Here is a 14,192-nt window from a genome sequence, read left to right on the forward strand (position 1 = left end):
AGACTGGGGAATTAATGGGGAACAGGGAAATGGCAGAGACTTTGAACAAATATTTTGTATCGGTCTTCACACTAGAAGACACTAAAAACATCCCAATAGTGGATGATCAAGGGGCTATTGGGAGGGAAGAACTTAATACAATCACTATCACTAAAGAAGCAATATGCGGTAAAATATGGGACTAAAAGCGGACATGTCCCCTGGACCTGATGGCTTGCATCCTAGGGTCTTAAAAGAAGTGGCTACAGAGATAGTGGATGCATTGGTTGTAATCTACCAAAATTCCCTGGATTCTGGGGCAGTCCCAGCGGATTGGAAAACTGCAAATGTAACACCCCTATTTAAAAAAGGAGGCAGACAGAAAGCAGGAAACTATAGACCGGTTAGTCTAACATCTGGCGTTGGGAAAATGCTGGAGTCCATTATTAAGGAAGCAGTAGCGGGACATTTGGAAAAGCATAATGCAGTCAAGAAGAGTCAACATGGTTTTATGAAAGGGAAATCATGTTTGACTAATTTGCTGGAGTTCTTTGAGGATGTAACAAGCAGGGTGGATAAGGGAGAACCAGTGGATGTGGTGTATTTGGATTTCCAGAAGGCCTTCGATAAGGTGCTACATAAACGGTTACTGCATAAGTTCATGGGGTTGGGGGTAATATATTAGCATGGATTGAGGTTGGCTAACTAACAGAAAACAGAGAGTCGGGATAAACGGGTAATTTTCCAGTTGGCAAACTAACTAGTGGGCTACCACAATAATCGATGCTGGGTCCTCAACTATTTACAATCTATATTAATGACTTGGATGAAGAGACAGAGTGTAATGTAGTCAAGTTTGCTGATGGTACAAAGACGGGTGGGAAAGCAAATTGTGAGGAGGACACAAATTCTGCAAAGGGATATAGACAGGCTAAGTGAGTGGGCAAAAAATTGGCAGATTGAGTATAATGTGGGAAAATGTGAGGTTATCCACTTTGGCAGAAAAAATAGAAAAGCAAATTATAATTTAAATGGAAAAAAATTGCTAAGTGCTTCAGTATAGAGGGACGTGGGGGTCCTTGTGCATGAAACATAAAAGTTAGTATGCAGGTACAGCAAGTAATCGGGAAGGCAAATGGAATGTTGGTCTTTATTGCAAAGGGGATAGAGTATATAAGCAGAGAAGTCCTGTCACAACTGTACAGGGTATTGGTGAGGCCAAACCTGGAGTACTGCGTGCAGTTTTGGTCTCCGTATTTAAGAAAGGATATAATTGCATTGGAGGCTGTTCAGAGAAGGTTCACTAGGTTGATTCCGGAGATGAGGGGGTTGACTTATGAGGAAAGGTTAAGTAGGTTGGGTCTATACTCATTGGAGTTCAGAAGAATGAGAGGTGATCTTATCGAAACATATAAGATAATGAAAGGGCTGGACATGATGGATGCAGAGAGGATATTTCCACTCATAGGGGAAACTAAAAGTAGGGGGCATAGTCTCAGAATAAGGGCCCACCCATTTAAAACTGAGGTGAGGAGAAATTTCTTCTCAGAGGGTTGTAACTCTGGAATTCTCTACCCCAGAGAGCTGTGGAGGCTGGGTCATTGAATATATTTAGGCAGAGATAGACACATTTTTGAGCGATAGGGGAATAAAGGGTTATGGGGAGCAGGCAGGGAATTGGAACTGAGTCCATGATCAGATCAGCCATGATCTTATTAAATGACAGAGCAGGCTCGAGGGGTCAAATAGCCTACCCCTGCTCCTATTTCTTGTGTTCTTTGGGAACATCACTGCAAACCACCTTCCAGTCTGAAAAACATCCATCCACCACCACCCTCTGCTTCCTGTCACTGAGCCAGTTCCATTTCCATACTGCCTCTTTCCCTTAATTCCACCCATGGGCTTCCATCTTTTTAACAAGCCTGTGTGGCACTTTGTCGAATGGCTTCCGAAAGTCCATATATATGCATCTACTGCACTACCGTGATCAACCTTCTCTGTTACCTCATCAAAGAATTCAATCAAGTTAGACTGACATGCTTTGCCTTTAACAAATCCATGCTGACTCTCCTTGATTAGCCCGTGCTTTTCCATGTGAACATTTATTTTGTCCTTGATAATGGTTTCTAATAACTTTCCCATCACCAATGTTAGGCTGACTGGGCTTTAGTTATAATAGCAGCAGTCTGGGGCTGAATCAGACTATTCGCAACTTTGGTGTCATATTTGATCCTGAAATGAGCTTGGTCCACATCCACGCCAAAACTAAGACTGCCTATTTCCACCTCCATAATATCGCCCAACTCCTCCCCTGCCTCAGCTCATCTGCTGCTGAAACCCTCATCCATGCCTTTGTTACCTCTAGACTTAACTATTCCAATGCACTCCAGGCTGGCCTCCCACATTCTCCCCTATGTAAACTTAAGGTCATCCAAGACTCCCACCAAGTCCCGTTCATCCCCGTGCCAGCTAACCTACATTGGCTCCCGGTTAAGCAACACCTCTATTTTAAAATTCTCATCCTTGTTTTCAAATCTTTCCATGGCCTCAACCCTCCCTATCTCTGTAACCTCCTTCAGCCTCACAGCACCCACCAGCCCCTGCTCTCGCCCAGCCAAGATATCTGTGCTCCTCTAATTCTGGTCCCTTGAGCATCCCTGATTTTAAATACTGCACCATTGGTGGTCGTGCCTTCAGCTGCCAAGGCTCTAAGCTCTGGAATTCCCTCCCCAAACCTCTCCGCCTCTGTACCTCTCTTTCCTCCTTTAAGATGTTCCTTAAAACCAAACTCTTTAACCAAGCTTTTGGTCATCTGTCCTAATATCTCCTTACGTGGCTCGGTGTCATATTTTGTTTGATAATGCTCCAGTGAATCACCTTGTGATGTTAAAGGCCCTATAAAAATGCAATCTTTGAACAAAAAGCAAAATGTTGGAAATCGGAAACACTCAGGAAGTTAGGCAGCATTAGCGTTTCACTTCTTATTCTTCTCAACTCCAGTGATAAAGGCCAAACATCTCAAGTCTAAGGGGCCAAGTTTCCATCGACCCTTAGAACAGCGCACCCCCGTGAGGTCTGCCGACTTTCTGGAACAAAAAGCGTGCCTAATCCTTACCATGGAATTCTCCTCGCTCATCAGGCCTCCCCTTCAGACTCAGCGGAGCGCAGCAGAACCAGCCGGAGTGGGGGGGGGGGGGGGGGGGGGCGGAGCCAGGTCCCGGTGCTGAAAACAGTGCTGGGACCTCTGCACATGCATGCTAGAGTGTGCACGCATGTGCAGTAGCTCCTTGCCCCCAGATTTTGTGTGCGTGTGCTGCAGGCTATGTGGGAGGGGCCAGAAGCACGCCGCCCCTAGCCCTGGCCGAATGGGCTCCCCGTCGTGACCTGCGAGAGAACAGATGGCAATGTCCGTCATTGGGGATAGGAGATCCCGGGAATAGAAAGCCAAACAAGAAAGGGAGAAGGAGCTGGCAAAAGTGACCATCAAGGAGGACGATGACTGAGGCCATCGAGTGTTCCTTGGGACTGTCTCAGAGATGTTCGGGGGGGTGGGGGCAGGGTTAGCAGGAAAGCAGAGAGGTTGGGTCAAGACATGAGTAGGATGGGACCTGGGCAGTGTTCTTGTTCTTGTTGTGTCCTCCCATTGATTATTACTTTGGTCTTGGTGCTATAGGTGCCGGGTTCCTTCTATTTTTTATTTGTTAATTAGTTGCTCATTACTTTTTGTGCTTTGTTTAGTGCTTAGTGCTTTAAATGTATTTATGTATTTATGCTTCTTTAATGTTGTTGTGAAGGTGTTTAGTGCTTTGGAAAATCCTATAACTCCCCCACCCTCCCGCCCCATCTTTGGCTACCTGCGCCTGAGCGGTTTTTCTGAGCGTACAAAAGTGGACACATACGCTGGCCTAAGTTAGATTGGAGTAACTATTGGCTGTCTAAAGTGGCTTAAATGGGCAAAACAGGCGTAAGTGGCTGGTAACGCCCCCTTTTGAAAAAAAAATTGAACTAAAAAGAAACTGAACTAACTCACTGAAACTGGAGCAAACTAAATGTGGAGACTTGCAAATTTTTAAGATACTCCAAAAAAAACTAATTGCTCCAAAAAAATAGGAGCAACTCCTGTGGAAACTTGGCCCGTTAATAACTGCAACCCCTCATCACTGGCAACTGTGGCTTAACTAGTACAAGTTCAATATTACTGCCTTGCTTTTGTATTCTATGCCTCCAGATGAAAAGCCAAATTTGCTTTTTTATGGCCTTGTATATTTCACACTGCCCCTTTCCTCTTTTGCCCAGCTTGTTGGGACTGCCCTTACTCGATTCCACATTTACTTACCTGGTTATAACCAGAGGAATTCTACTAATGACTTCTCATCCCACACCTACTTTATGACCTCAACAGTCCTCCAAGAATCCATTCTCGGCACCTTCTTCCTCATCTGTATGGCAACATCATCCACAGATATGTGGTTAGTTTCCATGGGCCCAAGTTTCGGGCCGCGCCTAGAACGGCGCAGCCCCGACCTGGATGCCCGTTTTTCGCGCCACAAAGTGCGCCTAAAAAAAACTTAGATTTTCCGGCTCCCTGCTGGTCCTCTGGAGCTGGGCGCGGCGCAGCACAAGCTGTAGGGGGCGGAGCCAGGTCCCTGCGCTGAAAACAGTGCCGGGACCTCTGCACATACGCGTTACAGTGGGCGCGCATGTGCAGTAGCTCCAGGCGCACAAAACTCTGTGGGAGGGCCCCGAAGCACGCAGCCCCTAGCCTTGGCCGAATGGCCTCACTGGGGCTGCGTGCATAAGGCTGCCTCCCACGCCCAGCTCCTGCTTCCTCCCGACACCGACCCGACTCCTGCTTCCCCCCCCGACCCCCCTGGACCGGACCCGTCCCCGACACCGACACGCGCTCCCCCCCCCCCCCCCACCGACCTGACCTCCCTCTCCCTCCCTCCCTCCCCCCCAACCCCCCGACCCGACCCGCGCTCCCGAACCCCCACCCCGGACCGGACCCGACTCAACCTGACCTCCCTCCCCCCACCCCCGACACGAACCGAACCGACCCGTGCTCCCTCCCTCCCCCCTCCCCCCCCCCCAAACCCGACCTCCCTCCCCCCCCCAACCCGACCCGCGCTCCCCCCGACCCGACCCCGGACCCCGGACCCGACCCGACCCAACGCCACCTACCTGTAAATCTGGTGCTGGGGACGGGCCCTGCCCGAAGTTTTGGGCCCGGCTGGGCCCGGCCCGATCAGCCTCCCTCCCCCTTCTCCTTTCCCCCCTTTTCCTTCCCCCCTTCTCCTTTGCCCCCTTCTCCTTTCCCCCCTTCTCCTTTCCCCCACCCTCTCCTTCCCCTTCTCTCCCCCCTTCTCCTTTTCCCCCTTCTCCTTTCCCCCTTCTCCTTTCCCCCACCTTCTCCTTCCCCTTCTCCCCCTTCTCTTCTCCCCCCCTTTCCCCTTCTCCTCTCCCCTCCTTCCCCTTCTCCTTCTCCCCCTTCCCCTCCCCCTGCCCCTCCCTCTCTCCCTCTACCCCCCCTCCTCTCCCTCCCCTCCCTGTCAGAAACACAGACACTGACAGACAGAGAGTGAGAGACACACACAGACAGACAGACAGAGAGATAGAGACACTGACAGAGACACACTTGGGGGCGGGGGGGGGGGCATCCCAGCACGCTGTTGGAGGGCTCCCGGTGCTGCAGTCGGTAAGTAGAAAATGTTTTATTTATTGATATTTTTTTTAAATGATTTCTTATTAATTTTTTTTGATTGATTTATTGGTTGATTTATTGATGTTTTTATCATTTATTATTGATGATGGCTCTTTATTTGTAAAACTGAAGTGTTTAATGTTTGTAAATTTCCCTTTAAACCCCCCGCCCCCCATTCCCTCCGCCTGATTTGTAGCCTGATTTGTAACCTACACCTGATTTTCTAAAGTGTAGACAAGGTTTTTTCGAGCGTACAAAAATCTTCACTGACTCCATTCTAAGTTAGTTTGGAATAAGTTTCCACTGCCGAAACTTTGAAAACAGGCGTAAGTGGCCGGACACGCCCCCTTTTGAAAAAAAAATTCTGTTCCAAAGTGAAACTGTTCTAACTGACTAGAACTGGAGCAAACTAAATGCCAAGAATTTGAATTTCTAAGATACTCTGTTCAACACCAGTTGCTCCAAAAAATCAGGAGCAACTGAGGCCGAAACTTGGGCCCCATATATGCACTGATAGCACCCAGCTGTGCTTCACCACTTTTCTCAACCCCTCAGTTGTTTCTGTACTGTCAGGCCATTTGTCTGACAGTACAGTACTTGGATGATTAACAACTTCTTCCAGCTAAACATTGGAAAGTCTGAAACCATTATTTTCAACTCCGACCATAAAATCTATCCAGTTAGGAGTGTAAGAACATCGGAATTGCTAGATGAAAAAAGACTATCCTGGTAGTCGCATGATACAGTGATAATGGAGTTGTTGACTACTCATAGCAAATAATCTCTCTCTACAACAGACCCAGACACGACAAAAGGAAAACCCCACTAGTGAAGAACTTTGTGAATTATAGATCCAAAGTCTCCTGTTCCTCCCAATCATGCTACACTTAACACGCCATGTCTCAAATTACTCGTATACTGTAACCCAAAATGTTATTTTCTGAAATAAATGTATCTCATTTGGATTTGAATTAATCAATATTAACTCTTTCCACCGTCTCCCGAGGGGGCCTGTTCCATAGATTGACAACTCGCTTACTAAAATATTCCACAGGTTAATTTTGAATATCTCCTTCAAGCACAGACTGTGTCCTCTGGTCCTGGACAAGGTAAAATAAGCTTACTCACATCTATAGAACCATAAAATTTACAGCATAGAAGTAGACAATTTGGCCCGCTTGTCTGTGCCAGCGCTTGCCAGGGCCATCTAAATCGAATCCCACTACCCTGCTCTCCCCCATAGTCCTATATCTTTGCTTAAAATATTTATCCAGTTTTCCCAATGGTCTCTGCCTAATTTATTCCTAGTGGCAACCCTCCGCATAAAGAAATCTTTCCTAACCGTACTGTTTTAGTGACAGTTTAAATCTCATCACTGACTCTCCAAGCAGAGGAAATAGACTCCACCATCAAAACCATTCATCATTTTATAAATCTATTAAATTTTCTCTGGGCCATCACTGCTCCAGTGAAAATAGTTCTACGCTAGAACTTGCAATTTGGGCAGAGCTGTAACTAAAGGCAGTGGCCGAGGTATACACTTTTGCCCAATTTTTCTTTTCATTGAAGTGGAAAGTTTCAACCCTGCTATTTCAAATTTTTTTCTCATAACTATTGTCATCATCCTGGTGTGGCTACATTGTACACTATACAGTTTTAATTAGGATTAGGATTTGAATGTACAACCTCATAAATATAATTACCATACCCTTTATCACATGACTTTCCTGTAACAAATGAATACTGACTCTTTGATTAACCTATGCATTTCTAAATGCTCACTAATTTTATCTCAAATTATGCAGATTACCCCATCCTCAAGATTTGGATGGCGTCTGCATCTTTGGGCATAGACAGCCAGGGGTTTTGCTTGCTGAGCTTGAACCAGCAAAGTGGGATTCCCAGAATTCCGAGCCTTCTGAGTTTGTCCACAACTGATGTTATACTGACTGGTCTGTGGTTACCCAATTTATCCTATCCCTTCTTGAACAAAGGTATTACATTGATTATGCTCCAGTTCCATGATACACTTGCATATTTACTGAAGATTGAAAAATTGTGGCCAGATCCTCTGCCAAAACTTTGGTGACTTCCTTTAATAATAGCCATGGGTTCATGTCATCAGGACTTGGGTACTTATCCCTTTTGAGTTCTTCTGATTCTTTTTAAGAACAAATTTATGTATTACTGTTATCTCTAACAACAGTTCCATATCCTCTTCTGGTACACCTATTACATCACTTCCACCATAGTTGCAAAATATTGATTAATATCTGTACCATACCTTCATCCTACATAATTATATTCTCTATTTCTAAGATACCTTCTAGCTATTTTACTTTTTTAGGCTTATGAAAGTTTGCACTATTACCTTTTTATATTATTTTCTAGCTTTTATTACCTTTAACTCTTCTAAACTCCCTTTTCACTTCCCCACCACACTTTATATATTCCTTATGATTATCTTCAATATTGTTAGCGCTAATTCTATTATATGCTTCCTTTTCAGTTTCAGTTCACTTTAAATCTCTAAATTTATCCATGGAACTCTGTTTTTTGATCAAATCCCTTACGGTCTTATAGGAATGTATTTATTTTGTATTCTGTCCATCTCATGTTTGAAGATTTGTCTGGGTTGCATTTCAGAAGATATAAAGCCTTATGCCTTCTTACTTTTTTCTTTTTAGGTTATTTACCCACAGCCTCCAGACTTGCACTGCTTATGAGAAGGAAGCTTTGTAACTGTTAAGTAGGCATAGAGAGGAAGCACTGTGAGATATGAATGTAGCAGGAAAGGCGACCTCTACAGTTTGTCATGAAATCCATCTTCTAATTTTTCTTCAGTTGCAGCTGCACAAATACAATCTGGCATCGCAATACATTGCTCATATCTTGTTCTTAAAGCACTATGGTCATTATCATCTACTCTACTTTTCTCCTTTCCTTTTCTATGCTCCTACGCGTGCCAACGCAACAGGAGGAAATGCAGCAAGAAAAAACTGCGCCCTTCTGCTTCAGAAATGCACATTGAATTTCTATGTGGACTTTTAATACTTGTGTTAATATATAGAGTTCAGGTATGGATATTTTGAAGCAACAAAAATCTGTAATTCACAAAGTGTGGCGCTCAAGGTTACAGTGTGAATACTTCATGACTCAGCAGGTGCAAAGCACATAAATCTAAGCAGAGCAAACCTACAATCTTATGCATAAAATACCAGGTCAGTTGTGGAATGTAATTTTGTGATGCTGAGGAAGAGATGGAGGTGTCTGAATGGGTCTGGTGGCACCTTATTATAACCAGCCAATTTGTTGGGAATGTCTTGAGCAAAATCTTTGTAATATACCATATATTACATCATCTAATATTAAGCAGGAGTGTCCAACCAGACTGATGAAAAGTGGATGCCTGCCCAGGAGGTGATATCCTGGAATTGACTAATAAAAGAATGCTTAATCAAGTGACTGAAACTATATCTTCTAGTTTAATAATTTATCCTTTATGTGCTGTTTAGTAATATGGTACTGTTCATAACAATATGTTCACAATGTTTATAAAGTGCTTATCTTGGGTTATATGAAATAACTTCATAGAATTGCCATCATACAAAGATGAACTTAGTGCCCAAGTAACTTGTACAAAAATGAAAATATTTGGACATAGTTCGTTCACTATACACTATGAAGGAACATTTCCATGGGGGTTTGTCTGCCACAACTTTGGCAGCAGAGCCATGGAACCCAAAAAAATAACATAAACATTACCCTGTTTTCCTGGGAATTCTGCTGGTCTTATGCTGAAGCCACGATAGAAGATCAGGAGAACCCCTGCAGAAATTTACATCATTAATACATAGCTTGAGGATTTAGCACATTTATAATTGACGCTACTGTGAAGATTAAAAGCAAAACTTTTATTTACAAATTTATTTTCAAAATGATGTAGTGGTTTATATCTTCCTCTTGTTACTATGGAATATCTCACACTAGTGGATGATTGAGAGCCTTCTAATAGCAGCACTGCTTAAGGAAGGAATTATGTGAACAGGTTGAGGATTCCTCAACAATACACAAAGTTGTACAACAATCAGGGCAAGAGATGGCTTGGGGCATCTGCGTGAAGGATGAGTGCCTTATTGATGAAGTTCTATAAATATAGAAGGTGAAATTCTGCAGGAGTTCTCTCTATCTCATCCGTTGTAACTTAAGTGAATGAGCTGCAGAAACATTAAAAAAAGGCATACCAGGTACTTGGGCCAGCTGTAGCTAGCACCCAATTGCTGTTCAGCTGAAATCAGGCAATTTAATGTAGAATCTGAACTAAAATTAGGTCCTTTTGGTCTGAATATTTTTGCAGTACACTTTGGCCTGGCTCTACATACTGAGCCATTCGTTGGTTAAATAATAATCCTTTGCTGTTCTCATTGCCTATCATGGAAGAATAATGATGATTATGTTCTCTATATATCCTGAGAACAAAAATGCATTAGAGGCACTGAATGAAGTACTTGAGGGGTCTTTGGTGTTTTGTTTGGACGTTACTAAGCAGTCTGTTTCCTGGATTGAATAATTAGTACTAGAAATGAACAGAGAACAATATTGGTATTGCTGTTAATTTAGGAATTAGTTGCTCGCCATGAACTACTAAATGTTATTGACACATTTGTTTGTCCTGTACCCAGCAACCTGTTTCATTATTATCAATTATAATACAAATCATTGCATCATTGCTTGAGGATATTTCCTTGATTATTTTTTTTGTTATTATGCAATTTTGCCGTCTGATTCCTACACCTCAGCAATTTGTTGTTAAATTGTTATTGAATATTTTTATCATCTGCAATTAACTTACTGATTTGATTTTGACTAATCAGATATTTATGTTTTCAATTCTTATTTATTATAAATGTCTCATTTTAGCTGCTCGTTTGTTCTTAAGTAGGGGTTAATTTGAACTGTTTTGGGCTTTTTTCTGCTTTTGCTAATGTTATGTTTTTCAGTGATTCACACATTGTTGAGTATTTCTACATTTTATTTATTTAGAGCATTTAAGGATGATTATTCACATAGAATTATGATATATGTTTCTTTGTAAAGAGTTACCAATGTTATGCATGAGGTTTTTAACTTATTTTATGATTTTATTTAAGCTCTCTACACTCGAAAATATGCCACACATTTACCATTTTATTACAGTATTCTATGGCATGAATAAACTAATGGTTACTTGCTATATCGCTAGAATCACTGGATTCTCTGGGAATTAAGTGGAAAGGCCATAGTCAAGAATATTGTAATGTGAAAGGAGCTATTTCCTGTAACACCAGGGAAAATAGAATATCCAATTATATATAACCTATTTTTCTTCAAATGAAAGGGTAATCACTTACTTAGGTAGCCCCTGCAATTAAGAAGCGTAGTTTCATGCATTGACTACTTGATCTTTCATCCTGACAGTTCTGAATACTCCAACAAGATCAGAAAACAGGGGACTTGACCATGATCGGAATATCACGAAACACATGTTCCTGTGATTTCACATTCCCAAAACGTAACTTATAAAGTCAAACCACCTCAGTGAATGGTTTCATTGAGCAAGAAATGCACTGGGAATAATGGATTTCTCGACTGCATTTGCCCTTTTCAGCCAAAATCTATTTGATATATGGCTCTTATTAAGAGAACTGCCAGGAAAAACTGTAAAGGACTGCAACTTAATTTATAGTGGATAGTCCAAGATCAAAATATTCCAGTGTGTGTGTTACAAATGTTGTCCTTCACAAGATTTTTTCTCAGGTTCAGCATTACTGGTCTCTCCTGTAAATGGACCGACATCCCTTTACATTCAAAAGTTTATCTTTATTGTCCAATATCTAGTCTTATGATAGTATGAACAAGGGCTCATAACAATGAAACTCCTCATTGTGTGAATTGAACACTATAATCTCATACGTGACCCTACATACATTCCTCTTACCTTCTGGAAGGTGTACTGAGGAACTCTCTAATGAGCCAAGGCCAATTGTAAATCAACAAAGACTTATTTTAATATATGAATTAACAGGATACAGTTTACGGTATATTTCAATCTATTTCCTAATACTCATAATAAAAAACACAAGCACACCATCTTTGTTGGCAGGTTGGCCTTACTATTTAATATGCAAAGCAGGTCCTTCTCCACTGCTGGGAGAGAAGTCAGATTAAGCTGCAACTGTCAAAAGGCCAAAAGGCAATACAAGTGTTAAGAACACAGAGACCGAAGAACCCAGCGAGAGGAGAATGCAAAAGGTGGACTAGCAGTGGGGGTGGTTAAGGCCCCAAGTTTTTCTGCAGCTTCTGTGGAGGTGATGTTGACAGAGATAAGGATAATAGGGCAAGACTATTTGGTACTGAAGAGAGGGAACCCCAGAAAAGGGAGCAGGCAGTCAGCATCACATCAATCATCCACAAACGAATATAGTACGGAAATGTTTTAATGAGCTAAGATTAGTGAAGCCAAGAGAATCCACACACGTCATGAAATAATGCTGGAAGCATGACACCTCCACACCATCCATGTCCACAAAGAACAAAGAAAAAGATAAATGAGACAGTTAATATGCGCTGGATTCCTCTCCAATTCCTCCCTCCCCTCCAGTCACACATCCCTCTATCACCAGTCCACTGTTTACTGACTCACTTTTCAAGACCAAGGGTGATGGTGTTTAAGTGAAAGGTAAAGAGCTTGCAATATAGCCTGCACCTGAAACCATAATCACAATGGAATGTCTCTAGTGAAATTCAATTTTGAATTAATCCTTAGCCATTCTATGTATCCATTTATTTGCAAAGGAAAAGGTTGCCAAAATCAATGGCAATGAAATGCACAGGCTTTAGAATAGCATCCATCAGGACCTTGATAGGCATGATGAGGCAACTCTGCAAATATACCAGTGCGGTGGTAGGAGGTAGAGAAGTTGGAGAAGAGTTGTCGGTTCAGATTAGTAATGGAGGATCACATACTGAGTGTTTATAGTCTTCAGACATTCTAATTTATTGAAAAGCCTCTTATCATTGCTCAGTCACTTCTGAATCACAAATAAGAATATACCATCCTAAAATGGATGCCCTTTGCATCCCTCACAAGTGCTGACCCTTTACAGAAAGATCTGATGAGCAGCCACAGCAGCCAATCCTGCATCTGATTCATTGACTCTGCCATGGCACAGTATTCAAGCATCAATCTACATACACCCACCTAAGATGATGTAAAGTGTAACACAGCATTGGTGAACAGAAGGAGCTGGGAGGGAATGATGAAGAAGCAGCCATCTCTCCCCGGGGTGGCAGAAATGACTGAGCCAGTGACCCAGAACTCAGCGATCCAGTCTTCAAAAGGTGTGTGATTCAGGAGCATAGGCAGTGAAGACCATCTCCTGTCTTGGAGATAATGGATAAATTGAAAAGATACACAACCTGCTTCTGCAACATGATGCAGGGCCTGGAGAATACTCTAGTGAGGGAGGCAGTCCAGAAGATATATGCAGCAACAAGACATCAGGAGGAGGTTCTAAGGATGATCATTGTTTCCAGAGTGGTAGTCACAATTGCTTCCACAGATTCCTTTATAGACCAACTGAGTCGTGTCCAGCCCAAGTGGGCTGCAAGGAGTGAGCACAGATGCTGACGTTTTCATAACAGTGACAATGTGGCTGCATCAATCTAGCCCCCTACAATGCCAGGTGTTGTAACGGCTGTCTTGCTCTTTTCGTTTCGTTGCTTTAAACGTTGAATTACGCGCACACTCAGTTGTGGTAAAGGCAGGATCGGGTCTTTTATTCAGACATTCATATGAGCCACAAAACACAAGCCAACTCTCTGCTTGCAAAGGCAGCTCTACAAGAAGTGACACACCTTTCAAGATTCCAGTGTCACTGGTGTCTCTGTGTGTGTGACAAAAGCCAGTTCCATCCCTTATACCTAAAAAGCCTTTGAACTCTGATTTCTTTGCATTTAGACAATCATGGCTAACTGCTTTCTGAATTGTTTAACATACAGATGATGTCATCAAATAGCAACAAGATACACTTAAATACAGACAATTACATGAATTACTACTACTAGTCGCATAGTAACAAGGTACACTCAAATACAGACAATGACATGAATTACTATTATTATTTGCATAGTAACAAGTTATACTCAAATACTTAACATACAGGCAAAGACCAGCCACCAAGCTCATGGTCTACAGGGCCATAGTAATACCTGCCCTCCTGTATGGCTCAGAGACATAGACCATGTACAGTAGACACCTCAAGTTGCTGGAGAAATATCACCAACGATGTCTCCGCAAGATCCTACAAATCCCCTGGGAGGACAAGCGCACCAACATCAGCGTCCTCACTCAGGCTAGCATCCCCAGCATTGAAGCACTGCCCACACTCGATCAGCTCCGCTGGGCAGGCCACATAGTCCGCATGACAGACACGAGACTCCCAAAGCAAGTGCTCTACTCGGAGCTCCTTCA

General features: G+C 42.8%; 1 protein-coding gene across 1 annotated transcript in view; it reads left to right on the forward strand.

Annotated features, from left to right (window-relative positions):
* The window catches only part of pja2 (praja ring finger ubiquitin ligase 2), a 281,791-nt gene extending 271,393 nt beyond the window's left edge, over positions 1–10,398 (forward strand). Inside the window, exon 13 of the transcript XR_011593692.1 lies at positions 8,368–10,398. The gene's annotated coding sequence lies outside the window, so the exon portion shown is untranslated. The remainder of the gene's footprint in view (positions 1–8,367) is intronic.
* The last annotated feature ends 3,794 nt before the right edge of the window (positions 10,399–14,192 follow it).

This window comes from Pristiophorus japonicus, chromosome 1 (assembly GCF_044704955.1).
Source record: "Pristiophorus japonicus isolate sPriJap1 chromosome 1, sPriJap1.hap1, whole genome shotgun sequence".
NCBI classification, from domain to species: Eukaryota; Metazoa; Chordata; class Chondrichthyes; family Pristiophoridae; genus Pristiophorus; species Pristiophorus japonicus.